The sequence below is a fragment of the Erinaceus europaeus genome, chromosome 19 (assembly GCF_950295315.1).
Source record: "Erinaceus europaeus chromosome 19, mEriEur2.1, whole genome shotgun sequence".
Taxonomy (NCBI): domain Eukaryota; kingdom Metazoa; phylum Chordata; class Mammalia; order Eulipotyphla; family Erinaceidae; genus Erinaceus; species Erinaceus europaeus.
In genome coordinates this window covers 42,299,743-42,308,753 of record NC_080180.1, presented here as the reverse complement: position 1 = coordinate 42,308,753, position 9,011 = coordinate 42,299,743, and the positions used below count along the sequence as shown (strand labels likewise).

At 35.3% G+C, this 9,011-nt stretch overlaps 1 long non-coding RNA gene across 1 annotated transcript; it reads left to right on the top strand.

The window, feature by feature from the left end:
- Positions 1-541: 541 nt before the first annotated feature.
- LOC132534740 (uncharacterized) lies at positions 542-7,558 on the top strand. The gene is made up of 3 exons (XR_009546448.1): positions 542-704; positions 4,786-4,825; positions 7,255-7,558. It is a non-coding gene; the product is annotated as an uncharacterized LOC132534740 (long non-coding RNA).
- The last annotated feature ends 1,453 nt before the right edge of the window (positions 7,559-9,011 follow it).

Sequence of the window (9,011 nt, the reverse complement as noted above, 5' to 3'; positions counted from 1 at the left end):
CATTATGCATTGGTTCCACACTGCCCACACAAACATTTTCTCCTAAAAGAATTGATAATGTGTGTATATGTTTCAGCACATACATATGCCTTGCTTTCTTTCTCTTAATAATTTTATTTCTCATTTACCTTTTATAATCATTTTATTGGGAGGTTAATGTGCAGTTGTTGACATATGAATGCCACTTTTCATCTCCCTGTAATGGTTGTCTGCAAAAACATTCACCCTCAACTTAGGCCTTTTTCCACCATCATGCTCCAGGACCTTTCCCTACTCTTTTCCTACTCCTACTGCTTTTTCTTACTCTTTCAGTACTCTTCCCAAAAGTCCTTTGCTTTGATACAATGTTATAGCGGCCTTTCATATATTAATTTGCTTACTCTCTGGCAAAGAAAGTATTTGTTGCTCTAACTATTTAAATATGAGTCACTCACACATGAACATTTACCTATACAATTTGCCACCGGATTCAGCGTACCACTCCAACACCATTTCCGTCTTTTGTTTGTTTCTTTGTTTGGTTTTCTTTTAGTAGATACAGAAAGTAATGAAGAAGGAGAGAGAAATATCTGCAGCGTGTCTACACTACTTGTGAAGCATCCCTCCTGCAGTGGGGGGAAGGAGGTGTCTTAAACCTGGGTCCCTGTTCCTCTGTCCATAAACATATTTCTGAGAGCACCACTCACCACTCTCTACTCTCATGGGTAAGATGGTATGTTTTTTTGTTGTCCAAAAATTTTAAAAAGGTGGTCTTTTAAATCTGAAACTGAACTTATATACAAGTTACAAATTTAATTACCCTTGCTCTTCCTAAGGCAGCTTGTGTTATTAAAATGCAAGGCCTTTAGGCATATTTGTGTTTGACACTGATGTAAATGGCTTCTAGGCTCCTCTCCTAGCAGCTCTGTTTATGCACCTTACTTTCATTAGAAGCTATTAGAACTAATTAAAGAAACAGATTCAATTTTCCTTTCAAACTCAAAATCAGTTGAAGCTGCAGGTGTTATTACTACTGAATTTCCCCTTATTACCAAATAAGAAATGAAAAAAAAGTTTCATAAGGAACAGTTTTAAATAGCAGTGTATTCAAGTCATGACCAAATTTTTACCAATTGGAATTTAAGAAACTCTTTGTTAGAGGAACTCAAAATACAAGGTCCTGTATTATTTTGCTACCCCATCAGTGAGGAATAAGAGTTCCTGTTGCTTCATATTCTTGCCATCAGTTGGAGTCAGAGTCAAAATTAAAGTTTAGGATAATTATAATTTTAATAAATCATCAGTGGTATCTCAAGATTGCTTTTGTAGTTTTCTGATGAAATATTGTGCATTTTATTGAGAATTTTGGCATTTAAGTTCATGTGAGGTGCTTTTCTATAGTGTTTGCTTGCTTATAATATTTTATCTGGCTTTGATTTCAGGCACAGAGTCACCTTACAATGAACTGTAAACTGTGTGAAATACATATTACAGTCATCTCTGGTTAGCTTCCTATCCTGATTCTTCTGCACACCCTCCTATTTTATCATCACAAATCTGTCCAGGAATATGTTCAAGTTCTCATGACCTACAAAGCTATACACATTTACCACAAAATTATAAACATAATGAATTGGAATCTGTGATACACTTAAAATTTCTAAATAAAATTTATTCTTTCCTTTCTCTACCTTTCTAAAGATGCCTTATTTTCTTCCTCTAAATGTAATACAAGCTTGTACACTATGAAAAAAAAAAATCAAACATATTTAAAAAGGAAAACACAGGAGTAGGGTTGTAGCACAGCGGGTTAAGCGCAGGTGGCACGAAGCACAAGGACCAATAAGGATTCCGGTTTGAGCCCTGGCTCCCCACCTTCAGGGGAGTCTCTTCACAAGAGGTGAAGCAGGTCTGCAGGTGTCTATCTTTCTCTCCCCCTCTCTGTCTTCCTCCTCCTCTCTCCATTTCTCTCTGTCCTATCCAACAACAACAACAATAATTACAACAATAAAACAAGGGCAACAAAAGGGAATAAATAAATAAATAAAATAAATATTTTTTTAAAGAAAAGAAAAACAAAAAACAAATTTAAACATCTTCCAAAAGTCCGAACAGAATGTCTTTAAGTGATTTTGAGTTTAGGCTCAAATTTTTCTTAAAAAGCAATTTTTCTTAAAAAGCAAGTATATTTTTTAAAAAGAATTTTTTCTTAAAAAGCAAGTATAGCTTGAATAAATAGCAAGAAACTTACATTTTTATAGTAAAAAGAAAATGCATACCTATAACTTTTAAGTAAAGTAACTGTGTCAGAATAACTGACCTTGTCAAATTTAAATTATCATCTAGTAATTTAGAAAAATGTATAAATAAGTTTTTTCTATTAGAGAGAAAAAAAATCAGAGCTCTATTTTGATTTATAAGACCACAGAATCTTACTCAGACCTGTAGCACTCTAAGTGCTGAGTCACTTCCTTTTTTTTTTTAGTGCTTTCATTATTTTTTAATTTATTTATTTTATATTACAGAATTACACGTCAACAGGGGTTTGAATCCACACCATTCCCACCACCAGATTTCTGAATCTTCACTGTTCCCACTGCAATACACCACAGTTCCCCTAAGGTTGTAGACATGGGCCAACCATCTTTTCTACAACTATCTGTCCATATTTATACATAATTGCCCTTTCTTTTTCTGGTTCAATCCTCTCTTCCCCTCTATGCCACTCAAAACATCATAGCTACCTCCATAGTTCCCTCTCCTTTTCCTTCTGTCTCTCTGGGTGCTGATGGAGCTGGAGTTCAGAGTCCTCTTATCTTCATCCCATCACTTCTCCCCCGCTGGGAGTATGGATCAAGGTTGTTTATGGGGAGCAGAAGGTAGGAGTTCTGGCTTCTGTAGCTGCTTCTCTGCTCACCATGGGTATTGACAGGTCAGTTCATACTCCCAGCCAGATTCTATGTTTCCCTAGTGGACCAGAGCTCTGGAGGTGTGAAGGTCCTGGACACATTGGTGAGGTCGTCTACCAGAGAAGTCAGGATAGAGTCATGGTAGCATTTGTAACTTGGTGTCTGGGAGGTGTCATGACCTAAGTTGAGACAAGAACTGCTGAGTCACTTTCCAAGCCACACAAAATAAAAGTGTAACTTTTCCTGAATGGGTTCCTTCTTCTAGCTTTTCACTTTGTAGGATGGTTTATTATGACTTCTGCTAAGTGTTTTACTATTGCTTTTCTATTTTTATCTTATATTTATTTTCCTGTCATTTTATATAGGCCACATAGGTGTTGGATGTGAGCTCATTAACATTTTGAATTTGCATTTTCCTGATAAGAGAAGCTTGGCATTATTTTATGTGCTTGTTGTCTATCTGTGTGTCTCCTTGTAAGCAGTGTCTATTTAGCCCTTCTGCCCTTTTATTCATGAGTCATTGTCTTTAATATATACCCAAATTACCAATGATTTTAAACATATACGAAGCTCATATTTTTCTCCCAGTTTTTGTCCTCCCAAGTTAGCTATTTTTGCTTAGTAATTTAACAGTGATTCACAAAATTATAAGGTTGGAGGGTATAATTTTATGACCATAATGGTGTATGTAAGTCACCATACCCAATACCAAAGTCACATGTCCCAACACCTAGTAACCAGTATAGATCTAATTCTGAGAGACAATTAGTTTCCATTTTTTCCCCAAGTTTTTGTCTTAACTTTTCAAAATAAAATAATACTCTTGACTTAAATGCTGAAATTTTTTTTTTTAGTCTGCATTGTTATGATACAGAAAGTAATGAAGAAGGAGAGAGAAATATCTGCAGCTTGGCTACACTACTTGATCCATACTCCCAGCGGGGTAGAAGTGATAGGATGAAGAAAAGAGGGCTCTGAACTCCAGCTCCATCAGCACCCAGAGAGACAGAAGGAAAAGGAGAGGGAACTATGGAGGTAGCTATGATGTTTTGAGTGGCATAGAGGGGAAGAGAGGATTGAACCAGAAAAAGAAAGGGCAATTATGTATAAATATGGACAGATAGTTGTAGAAAAGATGGTTGGCCCATGTCTACAACCTTAGGGGAACTGTGGTGTATTGCAGTGGGAACAGTGAAGATTCAGAAATCTGGTGGTGGGAATGGTGTGGATTCAAACCCCTGTTGACATGTAATTCTGTAATATAAAATAAACAAATTAAAAAATAATGAAAGCACTAAAAAAAAAAAAAAGGAAGTGACTCAGCACTTAGAGTGCTACAGGTCTGAGTAAGATTCTGTGGTCTTATAAATCAAAATAGAGCTCTGATTTTTTTTCTCTCTAATAGAAAAAACTTATTTATACATTTTTCTAAATTACTAGATGATAATTTAAATTTGACAAGGTCAGTTATTCTGACACAGTTACTTTACTTAAAAGTTATTGGTATGCATTTTCTTTTTACTATAAAAATGTAAGTTTCTTGCTATTTATTCAAGCTATACTTGCTTTTTAAGAAAAATCTTTATGTATTTATTGGATAGAGACAGCCAGAAATCAAGAGGGATGAGGGAGATAAAGAGGGAGAGAGACAGACACCTATAACATTGCTTCACCACTCGCAAAGCTTCCCCCTTACAGGTGGAGACAGGGGCTCAAAACTGGGTCCTTGTATATTGTGGTTTGTGCATTTAACCAGGTGTGTGTCACCACTGGGTCCGTGTTACATTTATCTTAGTAGCATGAAATGGAATTGTAAAAATTTGCAAATCCCTGTCTCTCTTAGCCTTATTCTAAGGGTATCTATAACTATATTTTTGCTGACCAATGTTTTCCTTAGGCAATTGGATTTCAAGAGTGCAAGAGAACATCCATAATTTGTAAGTATATTAAATAAAGTTGAAGTATAATTTTATTAGGAAGTTAAATATACATACGTATGACATAAAAGTCAAAACTAACTTAATAGTGTCATTCCAACTGTAAATAAATAAGTAAAGCACAAGAGAAAGCTGTTACTTTCAAGTGACAGAACACAGAATAATTCAAACTATACATTAATCAGTACAATCTGTTGCTTGAATTTTTATTTTTCAAGACACATTTCATGGAATTTAAACATTTTTTTTTTCTATAGCAAACTAGTGATTAAGCTCCAAAGGCAATGTCATGAATCAAAAGATTCACAAACAATGATGTCATAGCTTAGTCAACAGTCTGAAATGGTCTTCTTCAAAAGATTTTGACAACACCATTTAATGTGGAATTTCATCAGTTTTGGGGAAATTCATCTAGTTCATTTAAGGATGAGAATTCATAAATGATTCATAGATGCTAAACTGATTCAAACAGCATGGAAAATTAGAATATATGTTCTAAAGTGAAAACTATTTTTGAAGCTTTTAGTTTGGTACTGATTTTTCTTTAAACATTGTATGGAGTTCTCTTATACATTGTACACAGAGCAAAAAAAGAGAGAAAAAGGAAGGAAGGGAGGAAGGGAGGAAGGAAGGAAGGAAGGAAGGAAGGAAGGAAGGAAGGAAAGGAGGGAGGGAGGGAGAAAGGAAGGAAGGAAGGAAGGAAGGGAGGAAGGAAGAAAGAAAGGGAGAGAAAAATGGTAATGCTAGTTTGGTGTTCTCTTGTACTGATATGCCACATAAAGAAATAGTACTACAAAGGCACAGACAACCTTAGTTATACTGCAGTACAACTCATTTATTTATTTACTTATTTGATCGGAACACTACTTAACTCTTTTTTATGGTGGTGCTAGGAACCTCTTGTGCCTCAGGCATGAAAGTCTCTTTGCAAAGCCATTAAATGGGGGCCAGGTGGTGCTGCACCTGGTTGACAGCACATGTTACAGTGCACAAGGACCTGGGTTTAAGTTCCCCAGTCCCCATGTGCAGGGGGAAAGCTTCATGAGTGGTGAAGCAGGGCTGCAGGTCTCTGCAGCTCTGTCTCTCTACCTCTCTGTCTCCCTCTCCTCTAGATTTCTATCTAATAATAAATAAGTAAAACTATTTTTTTAAAAAGTCATTATGTTATCTCCCTTGCTCAATAATGACAAACTTTGACACTTTTGATCAAATAATTTAATCTAACCTGTTTTTACTCTCATTTTCCCTGGGTTAAAAAAAATTAAAACCTATACAAATCTACCTCAAATGATTGTTTATATAATACTAAGTAAAATACTTATAATCTGGGCACTCATATACAATATATACTTATATGTATACATGCATGCCAATAAATACATAAATATGTATGTGTATATATACATAACGATCCAGATTATTTTAAAATTTTATATTTTTGTGTTATTTAGGGAAATTTATTAATAACAATAAAGAAGAATAAACTTATCATGATCTCATCTATCATATTTTCTAGAATTTTCACTCTTTAATCAAATGAAAATTAGAATTCACCTAGATTTGATCATACATAGATAAAAACAATCCGGCCATACACTGGCACTGTCTGTCTTTCCTAGTACACTTTCTAAATGGCAATGTTTTGTTTGCACAATAAGTAGAAACAGCCACACAAGGCTTTTTTTTAAGAACTTCCGAATAAAACAAAATGATCTCTGCCTTTCACAATTCTAGTGTCTAAAAAAAAATAGATTACTGGGATAAAATAAAGTCAAACATCTTGCTCCATTGAGTATTTAAGGATGTCTATCATAACACTAGTAAGAGTTAAATATGAGTGGGAAGGAAAATCTCTCAGGTAGTTTCTAGAATAAACAAGAAGTGAAGCTCTCAAGCTGTCATGCTGAGTATTTTCCTGAGGGGCCTTTATTTTTGCTCAGGGCCTGTCGGAAACACTTTTTTCTATAGATATGGTAAGTCAAATTTAATATCACTCTTCCAATGAGAAGCAAACTTAGAGGGAAAAGTAAATCAAATATGTTTCAATATTTGTTTAATTTACAATATGACAACATTGAAATACTTTACTGGGTCTTAGAGTCTGCAGGCTTGACAATACATCTTATGGAATAGAAATATGGGATCATATATAAATTTGTATTTGAATATGTAAATCACACCATAGATTATGAGTATCTATTTTTCTTGTTATCTTGTCTCTGAAAAGATCTGTAGGAAGTAGGGAGGGACCTAGGGAGATAAGATAATGATTATGTAAAAAGACTTTAGTGTTTGAGGTACCAGCATGAGGTTAAAAAACTAGCTATCTACAAAATGGAGACCCCAAATCTTCATCTGCAATATTCTAACCTTTAGGTTCATGATTAGTCAACAATTTATTTGGCTTTATATGTTAACTCGTCTTTCAGCCACCAGGTTCCAAATGCTAACATGATGCCAACTGGACTCCTCTGGGCAGAGGACCCCACCAATGTATCCTGGAGCCCCGCTTCCCCAGGGCCGTGCCTCACTAGAGGAAGAGAGAGACAGGCTGGAAGCATGGATTGACCTGCCAATGCTCATGTTCAGTGGAGAAGCAGTTACAGAAGCCAGACCTTCCACCAGCACCACACAATGACCTTGGGTCCATACTCCCAGAGGGATAAAGAATAGGAAAGCTATCAGGGGAGAGGATAGGATACAGAGTTCTGGTGGTGGGAATTGTGTGGAGTTTTACCCTTCTTATCCTATGGTTTTTGTCAGTGTTTCCCTTTTATAAATAAACATTTTTTAAAAAGGCAATGAATGTGAAGGTATTAAGTGATGGAACTCAGGACTTGTCAATCTGAGACCCCTGTTTTTATATTTGCGTAAAAAGTATATTGTATTATTTATCTTTTTAGGTAGAAACAGAGTGGTAAGGAGGGAGAATGAAAGAAGATACAACATTGATGCTTCCTTCAATGCAGTGCAGGCCATTCTCAACACAAGATCATACAAACAGCACAAAAGCATTATAGTCAAGTGAGCTATTTTGTCAGCCCTCTATCATTTATTGTTATACATAATTATGTATTCATTTGTTAACAAGAACTAGAATCAATCCAATGATGTCTCCCACCTTCTGGTATATATGATGCTAGGAATTGAACTCAGGGTCCTCATGCTTGTAAGTCCTGTGATCTACTTTCATGCCATCTTTTGTATCACTTAGATTTTTAAATGTTTTTCATTGAGAATTGCTCTCTTCACATCTATTTCTTTGTTTTCTGTGCCTTGAAGGGTATTTTACCCATCCATTTCTTTTTTTTGTTTCATACCAGTCTACTCTGTGATACAACAGAATCTCTAGATAGGTCGTAAAGTATATTTTCCATTGAGAATTAATAATTTCCAAGTGAAAAAACAAAAACAAACCCCTACTAAATAAGCAAACAAAAGTTTTAAAAGATTGGGAAGTTTTAAGACAAATATATTTAGTATGTTATGAGTATTAAAACACATAACAAATGATACTAACCTGTTGTAATTACATATACATTCTTGAAGATATTTTGTGTGTATGTGTAGTCCTCACTTAATCAACAGTAAATCATTTTGTCAATAAACAAGGTCCCTCCTATTATTATTATTTCAGCCACAAAATGCTGTATTGGTTGTGTCAGCCATCTTTAGATAGTGTAAAACCACATTTATATCACTGTGTATACTGACTGAAACCAAGACAAGTCATACAAGATGAGATGTTTGAAGTTAAGCCACTGCACTATCATTTTCCATGATCAAATTTCTCATACATTACCACAGTACGAACTTGTTAGAAATCTGGTAATAAATAACTTTGAGAGGTTGGGAACAATACTCACTATGTGAGGACTAGTTTCGTGTGTGTGTGTGTGTGTGTGGGTGTGTGTGTGTATCTGTGTGTGTGTGTGTGTTTGTGTCTGTGTGTGTTGATGTTTAGAACATTAAAATAACATTAGGGATAGTATTTATAAGTTTGCTTATGAGGTCAGGAGATAATTCGTTCAGTAAAGCTCAGAATTTACTGTGACAGGTTCAAAACCAGGTACCATGTAGTAGGGCATAGCAGTAAGGGGAACTCTGGTTCTGTGATATCATTCCTTCTTCTTCAGACTTTCTCACCCTTTCTTTGTATACCTGGAAGAAAAAGATAGTGGTAGGT